The sequence below is a fragment of the Myxine glutinosa genome, chromosome 3, assembly GCF_964187855.1.
Source record: "Myxine glutinosa chromosome 3, kmMyxGlut1.1, whole genome shotgun sequence".
Classification (NCBI taxonomy): Eukaryota; Metazoa; Chordata; class Myxini; order Myxiniformes; family Myxinidae; genus Myxine; species Myxine glutinosa.
The window spans coordinates 133,399,988-133,427,878 of record NC_136263.1 but is presented as its reverse complement, the minus strand read 5'-3'; the positions used below and the strand labels follow the sequence as shown (position 1 = coordinate 133,427,878).

The 27,891-nt window shown below is 50.1% G+C and overlaps 1 protein-coding gene and 1 long non-coding RNA gene across 2 annotated transcripts in view; one reads left to right on the top strand and one right to left on the bottom strand.

Moving 5' to 3' along the window:
- Positions 1-27,891, bottom strand: part of LOC137424163 (myoferlin-like) — a 162,065-nt gene that overhangs the window by 15,130 nt on the left and 119,044 nt on the right. The window lies entirely within an intron of this gene.
- Positions 1,792-4,158, top strand: LOC144891357 (uncharacterized). The gene is made up of 3 exons (XR_013622877.1): positions 1,792-2,100; positions 2,590-2,640; positions 2,970-4,158. It is a non-coding gene; the product is annotated as an uncharacterized LOC144891357 (long non-coding RNA).

Here is a 27,891-nt window from a genome sequence, read left to right as displayed (position 1 = left end):
TGGAACATTTGTGATGTCCCCTAATACGAGGGGACGAATTGGTTTGTAAATGTGTTGTGCAGGTACTTTCTCTGTAGGTAGCCAAATTCTACCTGGGGTAAGTCAAGGTGGAGGGGAGTTGTCTCTGATGCCTTGCTCCACGGGGCAGTACTATTGTTGTCAAGTCTCATGTAACCTTGGTTAACGTATATCTACGGACAAGAGCTGCACTTTATTTTAGTAAGTGACTGGGAAAGTTTGTTTTAAAAAGTGCCAGTGGAGTTGTTTAGAGTTATGGAGGTCACAGCTCGCTGGAACCTCTTTGTTTATGTTTGGCTGACTTACACTGGCTAGTGTATGGGAAAAAGGGGGACTGAAAATGCTTTGAATTTGCAGCCTGGCGGACAAGAGCTGTGTTTGGGAAGGTTAGAATCCAGCATTTTGCAGCCCTGAGCAGAGGGGATTGCCCATTGGGCATGTTTAGAATTTAACAGAGTGGTGGAGGTCTGTGGAAATATGAATCCAATGTTTGATGGATACCGTGTCGGTGTGCTCTGAGTTCGAAGGAAGATGATGCGATTATTTCAGATTTATCATAGTTAAGTTTGAGGAAGTTGATTTGAAGCCAGGATTTATTTCAGTGATGCAGTCCGTCAGGATAGAGTTGAGCAGTGGATTTGTGTCTGTCAGAGGTAGGATTTGAACCAAGAAAGGGCGGTGCCGGTAATGTTAAAGGTACGATTCCAGGGAGGGCTATTCGGGTACTTTGAAGTGATTTACATCGGAATGCATCTCATGGAGGACTCCCGCTGTTCAAGGAAGGAAAGGTGTGAAATAGTGACGTCATCCTCGCTGGAAATGTGGTTGGGAATGGCAGGATTGACGCGAGAGTCACAGTGGGTGAAAAAATTGACCAACATGAGTATTAGGTCTATTTCAATAAATAGATCAGGTTATTTTCTTTTTATTATTTGTTTATTGGGCAGCTATTGGGCCAGAGGCTAAAACAGGTGTCTGCAACAGGTGCATGGGATGCTAAGAGAGGTATTAGAGGACATTGGATTAACTTTAAATTGAAATGAAAATTGAAAAGGTGGATTAGGAAAATGAGTTTGTTCAAATAATCGTGGCATCTGTGGGATGCAACAATTTTGTGCCAGAATAGTGTATGGGGAACCGTCGTCTGGGAAGCGTCGTTAAATGGAAGTAGGTTTAAACAGGTATTGAAAGGGTTCGTGCAATGTCATTTTGGGCACCACTCGACACAAGAGTGGTAGAGAGCTGAAGTGAATTCTGCCAATATGGTGCAATAGGGTGACAACTGAGTTTTGTTTGGAAAACTATTTGTTTGCAATCTTGGTTCGTACATAAGCTGGCAAAGAGATTATGCCAGTCTGAGGGAGTTTGTGTCCTTTGGATGGGAGCTGGAGCCTTGTAGGGTTGGGGCTTGTGGCTCGCCATTGTCTGTCTGCCAGTAATGGTGGGCAGAGGGAAGAGGGAGTGATACTGCTCTGGCCTCTTGCTTGGCAGAATTGAGTATTGCTGGTTTTACCCCTGTTCAAAATTGAGCTCTCGAGAGCTGATTAACATTAGGATGCATCTCTCAAGGGACCCCTGGGTGGTCTCGAGAGCTGAGGTGTGAAATATGATGATTTTGTCTTGTGGACACTTTGTGAGTGGCTAGACACGCGCCTGAAAAGGGAAATTGTATTCATAACTCATGTGGGTTGTGTCTGAAGGAAAGGTTTGGGAGGAAGTGTGAAGAAGGTCGTGGAAAGTGCAAAGATGATTGGATTGGAAAGTCGACTCAGATGGATTATTTGTCAATGACAGGTGACTGCAGGAATTGTTGAGGAAGTAGAGGAAAAGGTTGTAAAAAGTTAATGGAAAAGACAGGAAATAAAGGAAAGTGGTTAGTTATGGACTGTTGTTTTTGTGATAAGAAGGTGATACAAGGGGTTGGCTTGCACTGGGGGGGACCAATGAATGTAAAGTTGTGAATTTCGTTTAATAATGTTGCGTTAGATTGCTACATGCAGAATGACCCCAATCGAGGAGGTGATTGGGGGCTGGTGAAGATTGGATCACGGCTCTGCAGACCAGGTGAACAAACTCCACCAGGTACGTGGGAATCACATCAATTGAATTATTGCTCAAAGGGAGGTGATAGAGCAAAATGAAGAAGATTGTCATGTGGACTGCAAGGCTAACCTCCGCTCTTGCAGGGAAATGGCTTTGGGAGGCTAGTTGTTGTTGTTTTGGTAGACTCTAGGTTCTAAAACCTAAGGCAAAATGCATAGGAGGGTAAAGTTGGTGATTGCGGATGGAGATTAGCTAGAGAACTTGGAGACGATTTCGTTATTTTTCAGATAATTTTTCCAGTGGGTTTATACTGGTGTGAAATTCGCGTATCTAGGAAGGAAGGGAAAAAATGTCCAGGTATTGATAGGATAACAGTGAAATTTTGAAGGGTAGAATACCGATTATTTCCATTGACCAAATGGGGGGGAAATGGTTGATAAATCATGTATTATTAGATGTAGGGAAGATGATTAAGAGGAAGGTATTTTCGGAAATTGGTGAAAGTAAATATGGCATTTGAATTTCCAGACACGACACAGGAAATGCGGCTATGAATAAGCCAACCATCTGAGAGATAAGGTAACTAAATGCCAATTGGTGGGACGGGGGGCTAGGAATTTGATCATGGTGTGTGTAAGAAAGTATTTTTCAGGATGGACGATGAAGAAACCGCCGTCGGAAGACCATGATCTTGACCACAGAGGCCGTCGACCTGAATGGGTCCTACAACAAGGCAGATGTGACCGGCGCTTCAGAAGATTGTATTGATTTTTGTGATGACTGTGATACTTGTGTTGAAAATCCCTTGTGGGAACTGGCTGATGCCTGTATTGATGTTTGTGATGGCTGTGATACTTGTGTGGTAAACCCCTTGCGTGTACTGGTTAACGCCTCTTATGTATTACAAGCTCACAGCTGTACACCCCCTTCCGACCCAACTATGGATCTGATTGCGACGCTGGGTCTGGCAGTCGAGGGACCCGACATGGATATCCTAGACCCGCAAGCCGACCAGGCGTCCATGGGAGACTTTGACATAAAGGAAGTCCCTCTCTTTGCTTCAAATGTTTCGGATCTCTTTGCTTCAAGTGATTCGGATTTTAACGCTCTGTACCCTGACCAGGAACATGAGACACAAGATACTGACAACATTATGTATTCCCCAGAACAGCAGCACGTGAGAGATCTCATGGGCATGATCGTTGATTAACTTCGAAGATCTGCAAGGACCGCATCTGCAAAGGGTGGGGGGAGCAAGTTCCGCAGGGGAGGTTGTTGGCCCCCTGGCGGAGCAGAACCTCATCTGGACCAGACGCCTTCGTTGTGGATCCGAAACGTTAATGGACTTTCATGTTCTGAGCCTTCATGTTCCAAACACGCACAACATGACACCTTTCAAACATGCATGCGAGGTACTTTATGTGCATGGCATGCCCTGGGAGGACACACATACAACACTCAATAAAGCCCGATGTGGCCATATATAACACTATTCTCTTTTGCTTTGCAAATAAAGCCGATGTGGCCTGGTCTCTGTGATACGTAGTCTCGTAGAGACCAAATGGGGGAATGTCGAGATCATGCCTTTTATTGTGCCTTATGTAATTGTGGTTTGCATTTAATAATGGTTGCTTTGTGAAAAGGATTAAGCTTACTATGTTCCCTCTTGTTTTGAACTATGTTTTATTGTCCAACTGTGCCAAAAAATGTAGAAAGATAGTGAAACCGCTTGCTCCGTTAGACCCCCTAGTAAAAACGCGTCTGTCTGTCCTTGACCAAAAGCCAACATGGAAGATAAGTTTTGAGAATGTCACGGTGCTCTTTCTCCCTCCCGCATCTTGCCCTTTGCTCATGCCAAAGAAGATAGGACAAGGGTGGGGGTACTGGTCAACGTTTCCCCCATTGTGTATTATACTGCTGAAACTTGCCAAAATTAGCGGAGATTTTTATCACACTCTGCAAGTATATAAGGAAGTTCTTTCTGTAAGGAACTCAGGAGTGTATGTGGCCATGCTGTTCATTTGTGAATGGTATGACTCTTACACCCTCCACAGCGCTGTGATATTGGTTCATCATTAAATCTTGTTATCTCTTGAACTCAAGGTGTGGAACATGGTTCTATTCTCGACATATATATATATATATATATATATATATATATATATATATATATATATATATATATATATATATATATATATATATATCGATCTATCTATCTATCTATCTATCTATCTATATATATATATATATATACATATATATAGAGCGTGTCTGGAGAAGAACTGGCGAGCCAGGTCTTCTCCAGACACGCTCACGCCCATCAGGACTGTCCACACAGAACCTTGACTCATCGCTGAAAGCGACCTCGTTCCACTGCGCCAAGGTCCACTGCTGATGCTGCTGGCACAATCTCTGTCGGTTGCGGTGATGGGCAGCCGTCATCACGGGGCCTCTGTATGGTCTTCTGGCAGTCAGACCATAGTCATGCAGTCGTCTTCGTGCAGTATCATTGGAGATCCGTGGGTTTGCACGCCCCGGAGTTTCTGCCGCAGTGCGGGATGCTGGACGGAATCGATCCCGCAGGTGACTTCGGACCATCTGCCTGTCCTGCCTTGCAGTGGTGACTCTTGGCCTCCCTGATCGAGGTCTGTCTTCTGCAGAGTTGTGGAGGGTGTCTCTGTCCACCAGGGCCGATATCGTCTGGTGTGAACAGCCAAGGCGACGTGCCACCTCACGGTAGCTCAGTCCGCCTTGCAGCATGCCCAGGGCACGCTGCCGTTGATCCCTTGACAATCGTGGCATGTTGATTGAAATGCCCATTTTGCACTGGCCTTTTAAAAGCCAATATCAAGACATCACGTGCAGCTCATTAAAATCATCCCGTACCCCTTGGCTAATCACTGACAGTCAAAACGGCTGTTCAACAGCTGTGCTATGAAGTGACCATTGAAGGTTCAAGTGACCATCCGTGACCGTTTTGTCTGACGGTGAGGACACTATTGTCCACAAATAAGTTCACACATTTACTACACGCAGTGTTATTGTTGATATTTGAAGGTTTCAAAGGTGGTAAGTTTCTTTTGCGTTTCAGTATATATATATTAGCTAGATAATATATATATATATATGTATATGTATATAATATATATATGTATATATATATATATATATGTATATATATGTATATATATATATATGTATATATATATTGTTATGAATTTGGTAATGCAACATCTAGAGCTAGGTAGATCTGAATAGGTAGGTATTCGGCTGTCGTGACAGGGACTCTACATGTAATAAGTTATTGATGTTCAGGCGGTTGTCGGGGTAAGATGTATGAGTGTGGATCTACCTGGAGATTCGAGTGTTAAATAGTGAGGGATTAAAGGTAACGCCCCTGTGAGTATCACCTAGTAATCAAACCTTTGTCCTTTATGGCACTGCAAACCACATAAACATTAGTTAGGTCCTTAGTGCAACATTAAATAATTCCCTTTCCCTGACATTGACTTCGTAATAAATGGGCACCACCAGGCCAAGAACACCACCACAATACACCGCCACCGTTTACACCTCCAAGGCCTACAAACCTCGCCTGCGCACCTCAAAGGCCTACCAACCTCGCTGGCACGTGTTACACCAGGACCGCGGGGTCACGGACGGGAGATGTCAGGAGTCGCATGCCGCAGAGGGCGTGACCTGGGCGAGTTGGGAGGCTATGATTGGCTGAGGAGCGCGCCAATGTGACGTCATCGGCCACCAATATAGGCGACGGTCGGACGCCATTTCGGCAGTTCGAGTGGAGTCCAGAGTTGAGAGAGTTGAGTCGCAGAGTTCGTTGTTACAGTTCCGTACCAGAGTTCGTGGCAGTTGGCACAGGACACGGTTCGTTGCACAGTTCGTCGGAGTTGGCACAGGACACGGTTCGTTGAACATTCGTGACCACAGCTCGTTGCAGTTGGCAGTTGGCACTTGGTTTTGGTTGCTTCGTGCAGCCCTGCGGTGGACCGTTGGAGCAAAGGAGCTCGTGGTGTGTGTGGGCCGTTGGACCGACGAGGCCTGGTGGCGCTTGGAGGCGGACGCAGAGGGCCGTGGAACTTGGAGCGAGGTGTGCGATCGGGCCGAAAGGAGCGGTGTTGGACGGCAGCCACAAAGACGACGAAAGACCAGATAAGCCCGAATCCGCGTACATTTTGAACGACGTGACGCGTTCTTTTCGTAATTAATCTCCCTCGTTTTGTGTTTGATATCAGTCGTGTGGGGACGTCCCGATTTAGTTATTAGTATTACCGGCGCGTGTTTTTTTCACTGTTATTACTTTTCAATAATAAATCCTTATATTATTTTCTGTACATATTTGAACGCAGTTTCCTGGGTGTTTCATTTTAATAGATAAGGCTGTGGAGCTCGTTGCGTCTGGCCTCCCGCGCGTTTAACTTTGTGTTGAGCTTGAATCCGCCATTGAGTTTTCGCCTCGGGAGTGTAAAGTCTCGCAATCGGTCATCCGTGTTACCCTACGGTGTTCACCAAGGGTAGTCACGCGACAAGTGGTGTCAGAAGTGGGATTTGAACCCGTCGGACAAATTTTTTTGTCCGCGGCGAGACATCGACACGGTCGGACAAATTTTTTTGTCCGCGGGGAGACATCGACACGGTCGGGCGTACATTGCGCCCGACGTTCGAACGCAAAATTTTTATAGTCGAGGCGGAGAAATTTAATAATCAATCGGGCAAACGGAGCGCGATATCGTGTCTTCGTCAAATTTAAATTGTTTCAGGAATTATTAAAATAAATACGCGCGCGGGAAACAATCTTCCGGAAAGCGGATGTCGGAAATTGATGAGATGGAAGTACGCAGCGAGGCCTCCGTCAGCGTCGGGAGTGAGCCGGAAATAGGGGAATTAGATGCAGAGGTGAGCCTTGGAACCTCCCTCGTCCCGAGCACTAACTTATCCCCCTCCCCCACCGGGGAGTCGGGAGTAGTAGGAACGGCCCCGACAACCGACCAGATGTTGGGTCAATTGCTTCGAAAAATGGAGTCCCAGGGGAAGGAATGTAGGGAAGGAATGAAGGGAATGAGTGATCGATTGGAGGAACAAATTGAAGGGATGGAAAAGAACAGTGAGCGATTGGGAAAGCAGATGGGGGACATGTACGCACAGAGAGAGCGAGCCAGTCGGGAATTGAATGAACAAATGAAGTCACAGGGGAAGGAATGGAGGGAAGGAATGAAGGAAATGAGTGATCGATTGAGTATTAAAATTGATGGGCTGGCAAACAAAATGGCAAAATTTGGAATTGCACAGGTGGATGGGGAATGTCCACAGGTGGATGGGGAATGTGTACAGGTAGATGGGGAATGCCTGCAGGTAAACGTGGAGTGTCCACAGGTGAGCGGGGAAGGAAATTTGGAATGTGAGAGTTGTAATGGGGAATGTTTCCCACATTCTGGCCTGGTTGTTTATCGGGACCGTGTGGATGTCACAACACCCCAACCGGGGGATGAATTTGGAATTGTGCAGCACCAGGGCGGTGGTGCGGAGCAAGAGGGGGTAGAGTTTTTGGGGGTCCATGCGATAGAGCCGGACCGGGTATTTATTGAGGATGATTTGATCCAGCGGCTGGAGACCTGTGACAGTCCCATGGAGGTAGAGCTTGTTCAGGCCCAAAGGAGCCTGGGTGAAGAGGTGAGTTGGTCCGAGGAGGTGGTTGGAATGACCGAGGGGACGCTCACTGTACACTGCTATTTGGAAACAGAGGCTCCAAAATTGGACAACCAGTTGGGGGAGTGTGTTGGCTCCGGGCTGGATTTGGATCTTGGAGGATCGGGAGATAGAGCTTCTGGAGATTTGGTCCCTGTAGGGAATTTGGATCAACTGCAGGGAGGGGCAGAACAACCGGTGGTAGAGGTTGTTCCCTGCAGCTGCGGTTTGGCGGAGGGAATGAAAATTTGTAAAATAAAATTTAAAATAAAATTACAATGGGAACTTGATTTGGAGCAGCCATGGTTGGGATTGGTCCCCGGGCTGCGGGATTTGGACATGGAGAGGTCATGGGTGATGGCCTCGGGCAAAAGTTGCCCCTTTCAAAATTTGGGTATGCCGGCCAGCTGGGGGGCTGTGATGACGAGATTTGGACGTGGGGTCCAGCCTTGGGTGTCGAGGTACGACCTGGGTCCCACGGGGGGTCTGGTGGAGTGTGGCGTCCCTTGTCCGTCGGGGCGCCGTCCGAGCTGGTGGCTCGGGCCGGCAGGGTCACCGGACCCTGGTGGGGGTTAAGACCTCCAGGGAGGTCCGAGGTGGTTTCTCAAGCCTGGGATGGCAAATATTGAGGACCACTAGGGGGAGGTGTTGTGGGTCGCGCTTTGGTGGTGGCACCGCAGATGGCCAGCTTGGGCCTGATGTAGTGATCACCCGGGCATGCGACCTGACACCCTCTCCCTGAGACTCTGGGACAACCAGCATGTGGTGACCTGGCATGGTGGTTGGTCTATGGACGCGGGTCAAACCGAATGGACAGGGATGGAGATAGCCTGCCGGACAACCATTGGGGCATCTGTGGAACGTGATGGTGTGAGTGACCTTCCACAGATGCTCCGTTGTGATTTATGGACTCTCGGGTTGGGAAGAGAGCCATGGGGATGTGAATCGGGAGATGTGTAACGAGCCGAGCATATGGGCCATGCTCGGCTGGCATGTGTATGGCAAAGCATCCTTCTTTGGTGAGGTGAGTGAAATGTGACAAATGGTTGGCATGGGTAATCTGTGGGTTAGATGGAAATTTAAGGGTGGATTTTGAAATGCCATGGTGGACACTGTACAGTGACGCCATTATTGATCCAGGTGTGTAGACCAAAGTGTTGGAGGCTGTGATGAAATTAATAGGGTAGCAAGACACAGCTTTCAACTGGTTGCGGGGGCAACTGTGCTGATATTTGGGACGCGGGATGATGGGGATGTAGTTGTGTAGCCTGAGGGTCAACGTGGTGCTGTGCGTGTCCGAGGTGTGTGGACCATGTCTTCTGGGTGGGTCTCCTGGTGGAGCATGGCTGTTGACTGGACCTTGGTGTGGTCAAGTGTGGGTGAGCACTGGGGGGCTGCAGTTCTGTAGTCGGACTGGGGGATGATGGGGAGGTGCAGGGGACGTGGCTGTAGGGATGCCACGCACTGCGACCGTGCCCCCCAGGGCCGAGGTTGTGTGTGCGGTAGTGTGTGTTTTGGCAGCAAGTGCTCACCACATTGGCCAGCTGGGGCTGCTGCAGCTGTGTTCCTCGCAGGGGGGGCCGAAGGATGGATGGTGGGTCGCACCCTTATGGACGCTCATGGGCCATGTTGGCGTTTTGACTGCTCACCTTGTCCCGGTGACCCTTGCACGGTAGAGGTGCAGAGCTGTCGTGGCCACAGGTAGTTGTGTGGTGATGATCACCGTTGGATGCGGATCCACATACCTGCCAGTGTAGTGGGGACAAAAGAGAAATTTGGAAGTATTTGGTAGGCCCAATGTAAAATTTTGGGAATTGTATGGGTGGATTGCACTTGAACCTGACCAACCTGCAACTACCTGCACTTGAGGTGAGTGTTTTGAGGAGTACTGTCCCAGGCTTCAGGATTTGCTTTGGGAAATTGGGGACATGTAATTTGGAGTTGGGAAGTGAGAGCGAGTGATGACATGGCCGGTGAGGGGATGGAATGGGAGCCACAGTGTCTTGTGGGTGGCGTATGTTTTTGTATTGTGGTTAGGTGTTTTGATGTGGTCGTGAGAGTGGAACCTGGAGAGTGAGTGATGATTATTGGAGATAATGAGGGGCGATAAATTGTGCTTTTTGGAAATGTGCTAATGGAAAGGTGTAAGGATTTAATGATTCGAACTGTGAATGGGATTTCACATTGGCAGGCCATGGCAAGCCTTGTAACACCTTTTACACCATCTATGAATTGTACTGAATTGTGCTGAGTTGTGTGGAGAATTGAATGGCAGCGGGGGAGGAAGTGTGTTTTGGGGACCATGGGTGGGGAAGGTGTGTGTGTCCGCAGGTACAGAGCAAGCTCTGAGGAGCGATGCCTGCGGGCCCCCCTCTGCGGCAATTACCCCTGGCAGCCGGTGGTAACTGGAAATTGGAGCTCGTCGGTGGAGGGTCTGGTTGGGCGCCGCGGGGTGAGGAAGTCCCCCGGTGACCCGTGTTGCTGCGCGAAAGCAGGAGGCAAAGGAGCCTGGTGTGTGTGGAGACCCTCACCGGCGAGGTAACGGCGGAAAGGGGCTGTTGGGCTGTCACGGGGCCAAGAGGTAAAGGGGGGGGGGGCAATGAATTTGTAAGTCGGTTGACTTGTTTTTGGGACTGCGGGCACCACAGCCTGATGCGCCCCCACCATCTTTTGTGCGGTACCTCCCCGCTGCCTAGTTGAGGAATGCACACACACGTGAATGACATCAATGCCATGGTCCTGCAGGGGGTGTATTGGGAATAAGTGCTTTGTTGATTTTTGCAATGCCTTGATGACCTATGGAATGAGAATGAGTGGTTAAGGGGTCTGTGTAGCATGAATGTGGGCGAAATCCACCGAGCCGTGTCACTCACCTGTAACATCTGGACAGGGCCCGAGGAAATTTAGGGGGATGCATTGGGGATGGCCCCGCAGGTAAGGTTGAGTCTTGTGGCATCCACCGGGGGACGCGGTCTGTAGACCGGGGTATGTACAAAGGTTAGAGTTTTGAGTTTGGAAAGATGGTTAAGTTTTGTGGTTAAGTTAGTGTTGTGTGTTGTTGTTTCCTCCCTCCACAGGAACAACGAAGAAGATGTACATACTTGCATGATGGTTAAGGGGTTCAGCATGTTAAGGAAGTGTAGGTAGGTAGTCCGACTCACTTCCCACAGCCCTTCCTGATTTATTTCATAGGTTAATTAAGTGTGTGACAGTAAGTGTTAAGGCTGGAATGGTAGCCCTGCGGTGAACCTTGCAGGAGCTACGGTTCCAGGGGGGGGGGGGCTGTGTTATGAATTTGGTAATGCAACATCTAGAGCTAGGTAGATCTGAATAGGTAGGTATTCGGCTGTCGTGACAGGGACTCTACATGTAATAAGTTATTGATGTTCAGGCGGTTGTCGGGGTAAGATGTATGAGTGTGGATCTACCTGGAGATTCGAGTGTTAAATAGTGAGGGATTAAAGGTAACGCCCCTGTGAGTATCACCTAGTAATCAAACCTTTGTCCTTTATGGCACTGCAAACCACATAAACATTAGTTAGGTCCTTAGTGCAACATTAAATAATTCCCTTTCCCTGACATTGACTTCGTAATAAATGGGCACCACCAGGCCAAGAACACCGCCACAATACACCGCCACCGTTTACACCTCCAAGGCCTACAAACCTCGCCTGCGCACCTCAAAGGCCTACCAACCTCGCTGGCACGTGTTACACCAGGACCGCGGGGTCACGGACGGGAGATGTCAGGAGTCGCATGCCGCAGAGGGCGTGACCTGGGCGAGTTGGGAGGCTATGATTGGCTGAGGAGCGCGCCAATGTGACGTCATCGGCCACCAATATAGGCGACGGTCGGACGCCATTTCGGCAGTTCGAGTGGAGTCCAGAGTTGAGAGAGTTGAGTCGCAGAGTTCGTTGTTACAGTTCCGTACCAGAGTTCGTGGCAGTTGGCACAGGACACGGTTCGTTGCACAGTTCGTCGGAGTTGGCACAGGACACGGTTCGTTGAACATTCGTGACCACAGCTCGTTGCAGTTGGCAGTTGGCACTTGGTTTTGGTTGCTTCGTGCAGCCCTGCGGTGGACCGTTGGAGCAAAGGAGCTCGTGGTGTGTGTGGGCCGTTGGACCGACGAGGCCTGGTGGCGCTTGGAGGCGGACGCAGAGGGCCGTGGAACTTGGAGCGAGGTGTGCGATCGGGCCGAAAGGAGCGGTGTTGGACGGCAGCCACAAAGACGACGAAAGACCAGATAAGCCCGAATCCGCGTACATTTTGAACGACGTGACGCGTTCTTTTCGTAATTAATCTCCCTCGTTTTGTGTTTGATATCAGTCGTGTGGGGACGTCCCGATTTAGTTATTAGTATTACCGGCGCGTGTTTTTTTCACTGTTATTACTTTTCAATAATAAATCCTTATATTATTTTCTGTACATATTTGAACGCAGTTTCCTGGGTGTTTCATTTTAATAGATAAGGCTGTGGAGCTCGTTGCGTCTGGCCTCCCGCGCGTTTAACTTTGTGTTGAGCTTGAATCCGCCATTGAGTTTTCGCCTCGGGAGTGTAAAGTCTCGCAATCGGTCATCCGTGTTACCCTACGGTGTTCACCAAGGGTAGTCACGCGACAAGTGGTGTCAGAAGTGGGATTTGAACCCGTCGGACAAATTTTTTTGTCCGCGGCGAGACATCGACACGGTCGGACAAATTTTTTTGTCCGCGGGGAGACATCGACACGGTCGGGCGTACATTGCGCCCGACGTTCGAACGCAAAATTTTTATAGTCGAGGCGGAGAAATTTAATAATCAATCGGGCAAACGGAGCGCGATATCGTGTCTTCGTCAAATTTAAATTGTTTCAGGAATTATTAAAATAAATACGCGCGCGGGAAACAATCTTCCGGAAAGCGGATGTCGGAAATTGATGAGATGGAAGTACGCAGCGAGGCCTCCGTCAGCGTCGGGAGTGAGCCGGAAATAGGGGAATTAGATGCAGAGGTGAGCCTTGGAACCTCCCTCGTCCCGAGCACTAACTTATCCCCCTCCCCCACCGGGGAGTCGGGAGTAGTAGGAACGGCCCCGACAACCGACCAGATGTTGGGTCAATTGCTTCGAAAAATGGAGTCCCAGGGGAAGGAATGTAGGGAAGGAATGAAGGGAATGAGTGATCGATTGGAGGAACAAATTGAAGGGATGGAAAAGAACAGTGAGCGATTGGGAAAGCAGATGGGGGACATGTACGCACAGAGAGAGCGAGCCAGTCGGGAATTGAATGAACAAATGAAGTCACAGGGGAAGGAATGGAGGGAAGGAATGAAGGAAATGAGTGATCGATTGAGTATTAAAATTGATGGGCTGGCAAACAAAATGGCAAAATTTGGAATTGCACAGGTGGATGGGGAATGTCCACAGGTGGATGGGGAATGTGTACAGGTAGATGGGGAATGCCTGCAGGTAAACGTGGAGTGTCCACAGGTGAGCGGGGAAGGAAATTTGGAATGTGAGAGTTGTAATGGGGAATGTTTCCCACATTCTGGCCTGGTTGTTTATCGGGACCGTGTGGATGTCACAACACCCCAACCGGGGGATGAATTTGGAATTGTGCAGCACCAGGGCGGTGGTGCGGAGCAAGAGGGGGTAGAGTTTTTGGGGGTCCATGCGATAGAGCCGGACCGGGTATTTATTGAGGATGATTTGATCCAGCGGCTGGAGACCTGTGACAGTCCCATGGAGGTAGAGCTTGTTCAGGCCCAAAGGAGCCTGGGTGAAGAGGTGAGTTGGTCCGAGGAGGTGGTTGGAATGACCGAGGGGACGCTCACTGTACACTGCTATTTGGAAACAGAGGCTCCAAAATTGGACAACCAGTTGGGGGAGTGTGTTGGCTCCGGGCTGGATTTGGATCTTGGAGGATCGGGAGATAGAGCTTCTGGAGATTTGGTCCCTGTAGGGAATTTGGATCAACTGCAGGGAGGGGCAGAACAACCGGTGGTAGAGGTTGTTCCCTGCAGCTGCGGTTTGGCGGAGGGAATGAAAATTTGTAAAATAAAATTTAAAATAAAATTACAATGGGAACTTGATTTGGAGCAGCCATGGTTGGGATTGGTCCCCGGGCTGCGGGATTTGGACATGGAGAGGTCATGGGTGATGGCCTCGGGCAAAAGTTGCCCCTTTCAAAATTTGGGTATGCCGGCCAGCTGGGGGGCTGTGATGACGAGATTTGGACGTGGGGTCCAGCCTTGGGTGTCGAGGTACGACCTGGGTCCCACGGGGGGTCTGGTGGAGTGTGGCGTCCCTTGTCCGTCGGGGCGCCGTCCGAGCTGGTGGCTCGGGCCGGCAGGGTCACCGGACCCTGGTGGGGGTTAAGACCTCCAGGGAGGTCCGAGGTGGTTTCTCAAGCCTGGGATGGCAAATATTGAGGACCACTAGGGGGAGGTGTTGTGGGTCGCGCTTTGGTGGTGGCACCGCAGATGGCCAGCTTGGGCCTGATGTAGTGATCACCCGGGCATGCGACCTGACACCCTCTCCCTGAGACTCTGGGACAACCAGCATGTGGTGACCTGGCATGGTGGTTGGTCTATGGACGCGGGTCAAACCGAATGGACAGGGATGGAGATAGCCTGCCGGACAACCATTGGGGCATCTGTGGAACGTGATGGTGTGAGTGACCTTCCACAGATGCTCCGTTGTGATTTATGGACTCTCGGGTTGGGAAGAGAGCCATGGGGATGTGAATCGGGAGATGTGTAACGAGCCGAGCATATGGGCCATGCTCGGCTGGCATGTGTATGGCAAAGCATCCTTCTTTGGTGAGGTGAGTGAAATGTGACAAATGGTTGGCATGGGTAATCTGTGGGTTAGATGGAAATTTAAGGGTGGATTTTGAAATGCCATGGTGGACACTGTACAGTGACGCCATTATTGATCCAGGTGTGTAGACCAAAGTGTTGGAGGCTGTGATGAAATTAATAGGGTAGCAAGACACAGCTTTCAACTGGTTGCGGGGGCAACTGTGCTGATATTTGGGACGCGGGATGATGGGGATGTAGTTGTGTAGCCTGAGGGTCAACGTGGTGCTGTGCGTGTCCGAGGTGTGTGGACCATGTCTTCTGGGTGGGTCTCCTGGTGGAGCATGGCTGTTGACTGGACCTTGGTGTGGTCAAGTGTGGGTGAGCACTGGGGGGCTGCAGTTCTGTAGTCGGACTGGGGGATGATGGGGAGGTGCAGGGGACGTGGCTGTAGGGATGCCACGCACTGCGACCGTGCCCCCCAGGGCCGAGGTTGTGTGTGCGGTAGTGTGTGTTTTGGCAGCAAGTGCTCACCACATTGGCCAGCTGGGGCTGCTGCAGCTGTGTTCCTCGCAGGGGGGGCCGAAGGATGGATGGTGGGTCGCACCCTTATGGACGCTCATGGGCCATGTTGGCGTTTTGACTGCTCACCTTGTCCCGGTGACCCTTGCACGGTAGAGGTGCAGAGCTGTCGTGGCCACAGGTAGTTGTGTGGTGATGATCACCGTTGGATGCGGATCCACATACCTGCCAGTGTAGTGGGGACAAAAGAGAAATTTGGAAGTATTTGGTAGGCCCAATGTAAAATTTTGGGAATTGTATGGGTGGATTGCACTTGAACCTGACCAACCTGCAACTACCTGCACTTGAGGTGAGTGTTTTGAGGAGTACTGTCCCAGGCTTCAGGATTTGCTTTGGGAAATTGGGGACATGTAATTTGGAGTTGGGAAGTGAGAGCGAGTGATGACATGGCCGGTGAGGGGATGGAATGGGAGCCACAGTGTCTTGTGGGTGGCGTATGTTTTTGTATTGTGGTTAGGTGTTTTGATGTGGTCGTGAGAGTGGAACCTGGAGAGTGAGTGATGATTATTGGAGATAATGAGGGGCGATAAATTGTGCTTTTTGGAAATGTGCTAATGGAAAGGTGTAAGGATTTAATGATTCGAACTGTGAATGGGATTTCACATTGGCAGGCCATGGCAAGCCTTGTAACACCTTTTACACCATCTATGAATTGTACTGAATTGTGCTGAGTTGTGTGGAGAATTGAATGGCAGCGGGGGAGGAAGTGTGTTTTGGGGACCATGGGTGGGGAAGGTGTGTGTGTCCGCAGGTACAGAGCAAGCTCTGAGGAGCGATGCCTGCGGGCCCCCCTCTGCGGCAATTACCCCTGGCAGCCGGTGGTAACTGGAAATTGGAGCTCGTCGGTGGAGGGTCTGGTTGGGCGCCGCGGGGTGAGGAAGTCCCCCGGTGACCCGTGTTGCTGCGCGAAAGCAGGAGGCAAAGGAGCCTGGTGTGTGTGGAGACCCTCACCGGCGAGGTAACGGCGGAAAGGGGCTGTTGGGCTGTCACGGGGCCAAGAGGTAAAGGGGGGGGGGGCAATGAATTTGTAAGTCGGTTGACTTGTTTTTGGGACTGCGGGCACCACAGCCTGATGCGCCCCCACCATCTTTTGTGCGGTACCTCCCCGCTGCCTAGTTGAGGAATGCACACACACGTGAATGACATCAATGCCATGGTCCTGCAGGGGGTGTATTGGGAATAAGTGCTTTGTTGATTTTTGCAATGCCTTGATGACCTATGGAATGAGAATGAGTGGTTAAGGGGTCTGTGTAGCATGAATGTGGGCGAAATCCACCGAGCCGTGTCACTCACCTGTAACATCTGGACAGGGCCCGAGGAAATTTAGGGGGATGCATTGGGGATGGCCCCGCAGGTAAGGTTGAGTCTTGTGGCATCCACCGGGGGACGCGGTCTGTAGACCGGGGTATGTACAAAGGTTAGAGTTTTGAGTTTGGAAAGATGGTTAAGTTTTGTGGTTAAGTTAGTGTTGTGTGTTGTTGTTTCCTCCCTCCACAGGAACAACGAAGAAGATGTACATACTTGCATGATGGTTAAGGGGTTCAGCATGTTAAGGAAGTGTAGGTAGGTAGTCCGACTCACTTCCCACAGCCCTTCCTGATTTATTTCATAGGTTAATTAAGTGTGTGACAGTAAGTGTTAAGGCTGGAATGGTAGCCCTGCGGTGAACCTTGCAGGAGCTACGGTTCCAGGGGGGGGGGGCTGTGTTATGAATTTGGTAATGCAACATCTAGAGCTAGGTAGATCTGAATAGGTAGGTATTCGGCTGTCGTGACAGGGACTCTACATGTAATAAGTTATTGATGTTCAGGCGGTTGTCGGGGTAAGATGTATGAGTGTGGATCTACCTGGAGATTCGAGTGTTAAATAGTGAGGGATTAAAGGTAACGCCCCTGTGAGTATCACCTAGTAATCAAACCTTTGTCCTTTATGGCACTGCAAACCACATAAACATTAGTTAGGTCCTTAGTGCAACATTAAATAATTCCCTTTCCCTGACATTGACTTCGTAATAAATGGGCACCACCAGGCCAAGAACACCGCCACAATACACCGCCACCGTTTACACCTCCAAGGCCTACAAACCTCGCCTGCGCACCTCAAAGGCCTACCAACCTCGCTGGCACGTGTTACACCAGGACCGCGGGGTCACGGACGGGAGATGTCAGGAGTCGCATGCCGCAGAGGGCGTGACCTGGGCGAGTTGGGAGGCTATGATTGGCTGAGGAGCGCGCCAATGTGACGTCATCGGCCACCAATATAGGCGACGGTCGGACGCCATTTCGGCAGTTCGAGTGGAGTCCAGAGTTGAGAGAGTTGAGTCGCAGAGTTCGTTGTTACAGTTCCGTACCAGAGTTCGTGGCAGTTGGCACAGGACACGGTTCGTTGCACAGTTCGTCGGAGTTGGCACAGGACACGGTTCGTTGAACATTCGTGACCACAGCTCGTTGCAGTTGGCAGTTGGCACTTGGTTTTGGTTGCTTCGTGCAGCCCTGCGGTGGACCGTTGGAGCAAAGGAGCTCGTGGTGTGTGTGGGCCGTTGGACCGACGAGGCCTGGTGGCGCTTGGAGGCGGACGCAGAGGGCCGTGGAACTTGGAGCGAGGTGTGCGATCGGGCCGAAAGGAGCGGTGTTGGACGGCAGCCACAAAGACGACGAAAGACCAGATAAGCCCGAATCCGCGTACATTTTGAACGACGTGACGCGTTCTTTTCGTAATTAATCTCCCTCGTTTTGTGTTTGATATCAGTCGTGTGGGGACGTCCCGATTTAGTTATTAGTATTACCGGCGCGTGTTTTTTTCACTGTTATTACTTTTCAATAATAAATCCTTATATTATTTTCTGTACATATTTGAACGCAGTTTCCTGGGTGTTTCATTTTAATAGATAAGGCTGTGGAGCTCGTTGCGTCTGGCCTCCCGCGCGTTTAACTTTGTGTTGAGCTTGAATCCGCCATTGAGTTTTCGCCTCGGGAGTGTAAAGTCTCGCAATCGGTCATCCGTGTTACCCTACGGTGTTCACCAAGGGTAGTCACGCGACAATATATATGTATATATATATATATATGTATATATATGTATATATATATATATATATATGTATATATATGTATATATATATATATGTATATATATGTATATATATATATATATGTATATATATATATATATGTATATATTGTTGTGGATATGAGGATTGTATTTTTTTTATTGTGTGCTTTATTATTATTATTGTCTATTGCTTGAATATGGCCCCTCCTGCCTCCGGAGTTGTGTAAAGGTAAAAAGGGCGTCCCGGTAGTTAATTCCATGAAACACCACATTGCAGGACACTATAAGACCCTTGTTCAGTAGTTTATATCCTTATTATGTGTTTTAGGGTAAGGCCTTGTCTTCCATTAACATGACACTCCATTGTACCAAGTGAGAGATAGATTCCCTTCATTCCCATTCCCCAAAACCTCCATTTCCCCCTTTCGTCATTGCCAAGCCTCGATTGCCAATTACGTCTCCTCCAATTGCCGCCATTGACCACGAGGCAGGGTTGGGGAAGAAAGGTGGGTCCCCACCTCGTCAGAGAGGGGAGGAGTGAGTCAGCCCCACTCAACCAACCACGAACAAGGGGTTGGACTTGGAGAGGGTGTGGAAAGGCACAGCAAGGAGGTTCGCGAAGGTTGAGGGGCGGGGCCTATATAACCCGCCACGGGACGTTCCCGAGATAGACATGAGATGGGAGAGAAAGGAGAGGAGCTTTTAAGAGAGTCGCAAAAAGGTCCAAGGCTGAGCTGAGCTGCGTGGTGAGATGAGCTTTTACAGAAAGGAGAGGAGCTTTTACAAGAGACAAGCAGATGAGTCCAAGAGATGAGCTGAAAGGCTGAGCTGAGCTGCGTGGTGAGGTGGAAAGGAAAGAGCTGGGTCGTCAGAGCAGGGCTGAGTTGTGAGGTCCAAAAGCAGAAGATCATCCAGGGAAGCACAAAGCCTGCTATTCGTCACCTTGCTCGCCAGCAGCAGCGTCTACAGCAGCAACAAGACTCGACAGCCGTTTGGGGCCTGGACGGCAGTTTGGAGCAGGGCCGCGAAGGGACGGCGGCTGCCGAACGCGCCGATTCGTGCTGCCGAACAAATTGGACTTTCCTCTCCTTCCAGCCAATTCCTATCATCATTCCCCGTGTGAGTCGTCTTTGTTTGTTCTGTCCTGGGTAGGTAATTAAGTCTGTATAAGCTAGTAATTTGCACTGTGTTACCTGTTTTTTTCATGTCCGCTGTAAATACCCGTGACTGCTCTTTTTGCTTATGTGTGTGTAAATAATAATAAACCCCGTTACTCTTCTGTACGTCTTCTTCTTCTTCCTCTTTGCATTCGTCGTCTTAGTCTTTTCCATATTGAGTAGCTGTGGCGCGATACGGCCAACGTCTGGGTGAATCGGGTTTAGTCGGGGAAAAACTGTTCGGCCGCGGCGCCTCCGCTCGGCAAACAACATCCTTAACTGCGGACCGTAACAATTGGTGTCAGGAGTGGAATTCGGACCTGAAGCGCGCGTAACGCGCTCAAAATTACAAGCTGCTGAAATTGTTTAAAAGAAAAAAAAAACCCGAATTTTGAAATCGTGCCATGGCTGGTCAAGGCGACGGAATGCCGGTGGGTGAGCTAGAGGAGGGGTTAGGAGTAACCCAGGACCTCGGGGTAATGTATATGGAGGGGGTGGTTGAGGGGGTATCAGGCGCACAAAATGGCGCTCTCGCGCACGAGGTTACGGGCGCGCAAAATGGCGCCTCGCACATGGCCACGGCGACCGCGCCCGCGACCGTAGCAGCGCCGCTGTTGGATTCGAACCTTTTTATGTTACAAATGGGGGCCCTTATGGACAAAATGAGGAAGGAAGTGAGGGCTGATAGTGAGCGAATAATAAACGGAATGAGGGCCGATAGGGAGGAAAGGGAGCAGAGGGACAGAGACCGCAAGTTGGGCGAAAGGGTCCCAGGGGTGCACGACGAGGTAACGCGGGTCGAGAAGCACTGGGTGAACGAAGTTGAGAAAAGCACGGGTACAATGACATGGGTAGAAATCGCGACACGGGGTTTGGAGCAGCCGGCGACCGCTGAGGTAGAGGAGGGTGTTTTATTAAAGCCAGCGGTCGTCGAGGTGAATAAAGAAAAAGTGCTGGGAATTAAAATTGAAGAGATGACGGAGGTAGCCCGGGAATTGCAGGGAGAAATGGAAAATGTGCAAGGTCTGTGCTCAACTCATAATGGTGTGCTCACTAACCAAATAACGAGTTTGCAGGTGCGCGTGGAGAAGGGAATCCCCCAGGTGAGTCGTGCTGGATATTGTGCGGGTAGATTTTGTAAAAGGATGTTTAGCGACAAAAGAATTGTCGCGCGATTGGGATCGATATGGCACCCGGGCGTTGGTAAAGGGTCCCGTGTGAGTGGAAATGGCACGCGTGTGAAAAAAAAGTGTGCGTCAAAGGGTGAGCGTGTTACGAAGCGCGAGTGTGATACCGAGTGGGAGCGAGAATGCACGTCGGGGTGTACGGGGTGTGACACAGGGAGTGAGAGCAATACGGAGTGTACGTGCGAGGGTGAGTGTGACACGGAGAGTAAGGTGGTGGTGGAACGTGTGCGAGGAAGCACACCTGAGTTGGTGGTAGCGCGAGGGTGGGAGAGCCCATCTGAGCGCGTTAGTGGGTGGATGCAAGAGTGCACGCCCATGGTGAGTGGTACGGAGTACGTACCGAGGGAGAGTGCGCAAGACGGTGCGTGAGGTGTGTTAAAAGAGTGTGCGAGCGGCGAGTGTGCGCAAGAGTGTGCGCGAGAGGTGTGGTGTGTAACAGGGAGAGCGTTGGTGGAATGTACGGACGGCGTTGGAACGCCGGGTTTTGTGAGTGTGAAAGGGGTAGCGTATGCGTGTGAGCATGCAGGTGAAGCATCGACGGTAACCGGGTTAGCGGTTAGGGCGACGGATAGCCGATGCGAGCACTCGGGGCGCGGTGTGCTTTGTTGGATGCGAGGCCTGGCGCGGATCGAAGCTGCGTCGTTTCTCTTCGAAGCGTCGTTGCCGATTCGGACTTGGCCCCGCCCCGCACGGTCGAGTCCGGGCCTTGGCGGGCTAGGCGACCGGTACGGTTCAAGGGCGAGTGGGAGGAAGCGGTACGGTGCCCCCTCGTGGGGACGGGGTTCCGACCGGGGGAGATTGAGCCATCGGGCCCGGGACCGCAAGGTACCGCGCCGAGATGGTGCGTGGAATCTCGGCCCGACCAAACCACCTCCCTTGAACCGAAAGCCGGACGGATTCAACCTGCAGGCGACCAAACCACCCAAATTCATTGCTCGGCTTTACGAAGCCGAGTTTAATTATGTCATGACGCACCGAGGCTAGGATATAGCGGACTGTGATGATGATAATAGTGATAGTGTTTTTGATCCGAAATTTAGAAAAGTGGGTAGGATTGGCAGAGTGATGATTGGTAATGGTACAGTGATTGGCAGATGATTGGCAAATTTTTGATTTGTGGAAATTGGACGAGCAAAATTTATAGTAAGAGATGCCCCATGTGATGGGATGGCCAATCCACCATCCCTCACAGGGGGGGCAAAGGAGCACTAGTCTTATGGGGGTTATGGCAGTGAAAGCTCGCCGAGGGAGGGTTTGGATAATGTATAGGGACTTAGAAGATGACATTAGGAAACGTTAAGGTTAGGTAGCTACATTGGACAGGTAGCTGGGGACATAGGGAGGGTAGTTTGGATGATAATGACGTGGTATGTGCTTAGTTTAAAGGGAAGACGGGGAGCACTAAGTTAGCAGGGCAACAGGTAGATGAGATGATGCCGTGTGAGTGTTGGAAGTGTATTCAGAAGTGTATTGTGAAAAGTGTGTGAGGAACAGGTGTGATTGCACAGGTGTGCAACTGAACAGGTGTATGGCGCAGTGGTTGAGTGAGTAGTAGTGATTGCGTGTGGTGTTGACCAAATGGTCCAGGAAGGAAGGAGGGTGCAGGTGGCACCAGGTGTGAGTGCACAGGTGTGCACCAACAGGTGTATGGAATAAATGGTTGTGTGAAATACATGGAATGTGGAATACATGGAGTGTGGAGTATATGGAGTATTGGAATGGATGGTCGTGGAGTGAGTATGGTGGAAACTATGGAGTGGAGTGGATGGTGTGAATGGGGGAAGGATGGACCCCCATCACGAATACCCGGGGAGGGTAGTGTAAGTGTTAGGTAGAGGGTATAGGTAAATTGTGGTTGGATATTGGCATCTGTGGTGCGTGGTGGAAGAATGGTATTTGGATGGGTGCATTAGTGTTGTGGAAATGGCTGGGCGTGTAGCCTGTTAGTGTGTGTAGTTGGTTTGGGCACTCCACCACTGCGAGGATGTCGGCCAGGTGAGGCCGCAGGTGGGCTCTGGGAGCCGGTAGTTGTTGTGGATGGGGCCCGAGGATCCGGAGGACGGACCCGGGTAGCCCAGTGCCAGGGGGCACCGAGTGGGGTGACAGAGCCAGGAGGGGCCTTCCCCAGTTAGATAGGTTAGGGTGAGGAGCTAGGTAAGCTCGGGTGGCAACTACAGTGGTGGAGGTGTGCAGGTGGGTAGACCTGCTGGGAGAGCTACACGTCTCAGCCCAGAAATTGTGCAAGGGCACCGGGAGATGAATCGGGGGAGTGAGACCCCAAAATGGAGAAGCACCACAGTTTGGTCAATGGGAATTGGTTTTTAGAACCCATAGTGTAAGTTGGCCAATGGATTGGCAGGGAAAGACCCCGGGTAGTGTAAAGTGTGTTAATGTCATTTAGAAAGTAGTTAGGATGAAAATCTCCTTGCACCATCTGCATCCACTCACCTGAGGTGACAGGTACTCCACACCATGCCAAGTTGTTTTGATTATTTTTTATGTGCAAATGTTTTGGAATGTGAGACGCATCATGACGTGGGTGTGACATTGTGCCTTGATGTTCCATCTCTTCCTCCTTATAAGGGTTGATGATGAATTGGGTGATGGCAAATTTTGGATAGAGGGATTGTGGAGACGAATTTGGTGTAAGGGAAATATGGGGAAGATGTGACGGTAGCGACGGATTTGTAAAGGTGTAGATTTTGTAAATATGGGGTAAGGGCAAGGGTAGTGTAGGTGACGGGGGGGGGGGGGGGGGGTGACGTACGGTAGGGACGAGCTTTCTCGCTTCGCTCTCCGTACGCACTTCGCCTTGCATTGCCTTATTGATGTGTACTCTTGTGACCTTACCCCTCGCTCATCTGTATCTTCCCCCTTTTGTCTCCCACATGACCTGTGCGCCACTGGGCGCCGAGGGGAGCGTGTGTGAGTCCGCCATTGTGCGCCCGGAACTCTCAGAACCAGCTGTCTGCATCGATGCACCACATTATGGACCACATGTCTGTGGCCGAGCACCACTGATGGACCCCATGGGTTGGGGCATGGCCCCTCTGCTGGAACCGGCCATGAAGGCCCGAAATCTTGCTGGCGGACCTTGGCCACAGGGCACCGATGCCCCACAGGTGAACCACACTAGTCGGCCCTGTGGGCCATAAATAAAATAAATAAAAATGGACACGTTGGGTGCATTTTATTGCAAATAGGCCGCCAGCAAAGGAAAAAGACAACACCTGGAAGAAATAATAATAGCCAGCAGAGGGAGCCGAAGAGCAAGAGACCACCTGCAGGGTAAGGGGTTGTTGATTTATTTTTATTGATGAACTGTGGTGACTGCACCGATTGGTGCTTGAGGGTGTGTTGGTGCGTTATGGGTGCTTTCATGGTGCATTGATGCAGAGCAGACTGTCTCCCCCCCCCAGAAAGAACAATCACAGGTCCTGGGTTAGTTTTGTAAATAAAAGTAGCGTCAATTGTAAATAATGCTCCCCACCGTCAATGTATAGTTTGAAGACCATCCCGCAATTCGGTTAACTGTGGGCGTGAGTCTGTTAGGCAGGGTGCAATGGAGCAGCGGGACATATTTATTTATGTTTTAAAACTGTCACACTCAGGGTCAGGTTAAAAGTAGAGGGAACTACACCTACGTGTCACACTAAATAAAAGTTGTAGGCCCGGGACGTGCCTAAGAGGAGGAGGGTGCAGTGTTGCAGATATGAGGATTGTATTTTTTTTATTGTGTGCTTTATTATTATTATTGTCTCTTGCTTGAATATGGCCCCTCCTGCCTCCGGAGTTGTGTAAAGGTAAAAAGGGCGTCCCGGTAGTTAATTCCATGAAACACCACATTGCAGGACACTATAAGACCCTTGTTCAGTAGTTTAAATCCTTATTATGTGTTTTAGGGTAAGGCCTTGTCTTCCATTAACATGACACTCCATTGTACCAAGTGAGAGATAGATTCCCTTCATTCCCATTCCCAAAAACCTCCATTTCCCCCTTTCGTCATTGCCAAGCCTCGATTGCCAATTACGTCCCCTCCAATTGCCGCCATTGACCACGAGGCAGGGTTGGGGAAGAAAGGCGGGTCCCCACCTCGTCAGAGAGGGGAGGAGTGAGTCAGCCCCACTCAACCAACCACGAACAAGGGGTTGGACTTGGAGAGGGTGTGGAAAGGAACAGCAAGGAGGTTCGCGAAGGTTGAGGGGCAGGGCCTATATAACCCGCCACGGGACGTTCCCGAGAGAGACATGAGATGGGAGAGAAAGGAGAGGAGCTTTTAAGAGAGTCGCAAAAAGGTCCAAGGCTGAGCTGAGCTGCGTGGTGAGATGAGCTTTTACAGAAAGGAGAGGAGCTTTTACAAGAGACAAGCAGATGAGTCCAAGAGATGAGCTGAAAGGCTGAGCTGAGCTGCGTGGTGAGGTGGAAAGGAAAGAGCTGGGTCGTCAGAGCAGGGCTGAGTTGTGAGGTCCAAAAGCAGAAGATCATCCAGGGAAGCACAAAGCCTGCTATTCGTCACCTTGCTCGCCAGCAGCAGCATCTACAGCAACAACAAGACTCGACAGCCTTTTGGGGCCTGGACGGCAGTTTGGAGCAGGGCCGCGAAGGGACGGCAGCTGCCGAACGCGCCGATTTGTGCTGCCGAACAAATTGGACTTTCCTCTCCTTCCAGCCAATTCCTATCATCATTCCCCGTGTGAGTCGTCTTTGTTTGTTCTGTCCTGGGTAGGTAATTAAGTCTGTATAAGCTAGTAATTTGCACTGTGTTACCTGTTTTTTTCATGTCCGCTGTAAATACCCGTGACTGCTCTTTTTGCTTATGTGTGTGTAAATAATAATAAACCCCGTTACTCTTCTGTACGTCTTCTTCTTCTTCCGCTTTGCATTCGTCGTCTTAGTCTTTTCCATATTGAGTAGCTGTGGCGCGATATGGCCAACGTCTGGGTGAATCGGGTTTAGTCGGGGAAAAACTGTTCGGCCGCGGCGCCTCCGCTCGGCAAACAACATCCTTAACCGCGGACCGTAACAATATATATATATATATATATATATATATATATATATACATATATATATATATACATATATACATATATATAATAATAATAATAATAATACATTTATTTTATATAGCGCTTTTCAAGAATCCCAAAGGCGCTTTGACAGAGTACAAAAAACAAGTGCAAAAAGCCAAAAATCAATAGGTAAATAATCAAAGCAAAAGGAAGGAGAAGGAGAAGAGATAGTCAGGGGTTAAGTGCTGTGGGGTAAATGTTGAATGCAGTGTTGAACAGGTGGGTCTTGAGTGATGTTTTGAATGTGGTGAGTGAGGAGGAGTCTCTGATGGTGTGAGGTAGTGAGTTCCAGAGGGTGGGAGCAGCGATGGAGAAGGCCCTGTCCCCCCAGGATCTGAATTTGGTCCGGATGGGGGGGTGGCGGGGGGGGTCAGGAGGTTGGTATCAGCAGAGCGGAGGTTGCGGGTGGGAGTGTGTCTGGAGAGGAGGTCAGTCAGGTAGGATGGGGCCAGGTTATGGATGGCTTTGTAGGTCAAGAGGAGGATTTTGTACTGGATTCTCTGGGGGATGGGGAGCCAGTGAAGCTTGTAAAGGATGGGGGTGATGTGGTCACGGGTCCGGGAATGGGTGATTAGACGGGCAGCGGAGTTCTGAATGTATTGGAGTTTATTGGTGATTATTGAGGGTGAACCATAGAGGAGGCTGTTGCAGTAGTCCAGACGGGAGGTGATGAAGGCGTGGATGAGGGTTTCTGCAGCCGTGGAGGAGAGGGATGGACGGAGACGGGCGATGTTTTTCAGGTGAAAGAAGGCTGTCTTTGTGATGTGTTTAGTGTATTTGTCAAAGGAGAGGGTTTGGTCAAAGATGATGCCAAGATTCCGGATGTGAGGGGAGGTGGATACTGGGAAACCGTCGATGTTGAGGGCAAAGTTATGGGTGGATTTGGTGATCGTTTTTGGGCCAATGATGATTATTTCAGATTTATCATAGTTAAGTTTGAGGAAGTTGATTTGAAGCCAGGATTTTATTTCAGTGATGCAGTTTGTCAGGATAGAGTGGGTGGTGGTGGAGATGGCCTTGGTGGAGATGAAAAGCTGGATGTCATCAGCGAAGCAGTGGAATTGGAGACCATGACGGCGGATTAAGTGACCAAGGGGGGACAGGTACAGGATGAAGAGGAGGGGGCCAAGAACTGAACCTTGGGGGACACCTTGGGGGAGGGGAGCAGTGGGGGATTTGCAGTTAATGTTGGAGATGAACTGGCGTCTGTCAGAGAGGTATGATTTGATCCAAGAGAGGGCAGTGCCGGTAATGTTAAAGGTGGTTTCAAGTCGGGTGAGGAGGATGGTGTGATTGATGGTGTCAAAGGCGGCGCTGAGGTCGAGGAGGATGAGAATGTTGAGGTTGCCAGTGTCAGAGGAGAGGAGAAGGTCGTTGGTGATTTTGAGGAGAGCAGTTTCAGTTCTGTGGTTGGAGCGGAATCCAGATTGGAATGTTTCATACAGGTTATTGGCAGAGAGGTGATGTTTGAGTTGAGTGGCTACAGCGCGTTCCAAAACTTTTGACAGAAAGGGTAGGTTGGAGATGGGTCTGAAGTTATTTAGGGTGTCAGGGTTGAGTCCAGGTTTTTTCAGAATGGGGGTAACAGCAGCAATTTTGAGGGATGGTGGGACGATGCCTGTAGACAGGGAGGAGTTTATTGTTGCAGTGATAAGTGGAGAGAGAGCAGGAAGGGAGGCCTTGACAAAGCTGGAGGGGATGGGGTCAAGAGTGCAAGGTGGCAGTTTTCATTCCTATGAGGAGTTCAGATAGGTCAGTAGGGGAGACTGGGGAGAACTGAGACAGGTTTTGGCAGGATAAGGGGGGGGGGGGGGGGCAGGTGGTTTGAGTGGGAGCGGGTGCAGTGGTGGTTACACTGTTATAGATGTTGTCAATTTTGCATTGGAAGAATGAAAGGAAGGAGATGCAGTTGTCTCCTGTGAATGACTGGGTGGTGGTGTTCAGGGGGCTGAGGAGTTTGTTTATTGTAGAGAAGAGTGCTTTTAGGTTTCCAGAGCCAGAGTGGATAATTTGAGAGTAGTAGGCGGAGCGGGCGCAGGAGAGGGCATCTTTGTAGTGTTGTAGGTGGTCCTTGTAGGCTTGGGAGTGAATTGTGAGACCTGTTTTATTGCGGAGTCTTTCAAGTTGACGAGCACGAGTTTTCATCAGGCGGAGTTCATGGGTAAACCAGGGAGCAGAATGGGTGAAAGAAACTGTTTTGGTTTTTATAGGCGCAAGCTGGTCAAGGCAGGAGGAGAGAGTGTGGTTGTAGTAGTCAGTGAGGTCAGAAGGGGTGTGGAGGTCAACGAAGGGAGAAGT